This window comes from Limulus polyphemus, unplaced genomic scaffold (genome assembly GCF_000517525.1).
Source record: "Limulus polyphemus unplaced genomic scaffold, Limulus_polyphemus-2.1.2 Scaffold3963, whole genome shotgun sequence".
Classification (NCBI taxonomy): Eukaryota; Metazoa; Arthropoda; class Merostomata; order Xiphosura; family Limulidae; genus Limulus; species Limulus polyphemus.
In genome coordinates this window covers 94,288-95,247 of record NW_013669573.1, presented here as the reverse complement: position 1 = coordinate 95,247, position 960 = coordinate 94,288, and positions in this window count along the sequence as shown.

Below are 960 nucleotides of genomic sequence, written 5' to 3'. Positions count from 1 at the left end.
TCAACCTAAGATTTAATACACCTGAAGACATGTGAAACTAGATGTTATACACCTAAAGAACTGTCAACCTAAGATTTAATACACCTAAAGACCTGTGAAACTAGATGTTATACACCCAAAGACCTGTTAACCTAAGATTTAATACACCTGAAGACCTGTTGAACTAGATGTTATACACCCAAAGACCTGTCAACCTAAGATTTAATACACCTAAAGACCTGTTGAACTAGATGTTATACATTGAAAAACCTATCAACCTAAGATTTAATACACCTAAAGACCTGTGAAACTAGATGTTATACACTGAAAAACCTATCAACCTAAGATTTAATACACCTAAAGACCTGTGAAACTAGATGTTATACACCCAAAGACCTGTTAACCTAAGATTTTATTCACCTAAAGACCTGTTGAACTAGATGTTATACACCCAAAGACCTATCAACCTAAGATTTAATACACCCAAAGACCTATCAACCTAAGGTTTAATACACCTAAAGACCTGTGAAACTAGATGTTATACACCCAAAGACCTGTTAACCTAAGATTTTATTCACCTAAAGACCTGTAAAACTAGATATTATACAATCAAAGACCTGTTGACCTGGGATTTTATACACATAAAGACTTGTTAAAATAGATGTTATACACCCAAATACCTGTTAACCTGTGATTTTATGCACCTAAAGATCTGTTAACCAAGTTGTTATATACCAAAAGGCCTGTTAACTAGTTGTTATATACCCATAGACCTGTTAAACTACATGTTCTACACCCGAAAACCTGTTAACTAGGTGTTATATACCTACAGACCTCAAGGTTTTCTACACCCAAAGACCTGTTGACTAGGTGTTGTATACCGAGAGACCTGTTACCCTAGGTGTTGTATACTGAGAGACCTGTTACCCTAGGTATTGTATACCGAAAGACCTGTTATCCTAGGTGTTATATACAGCTGGA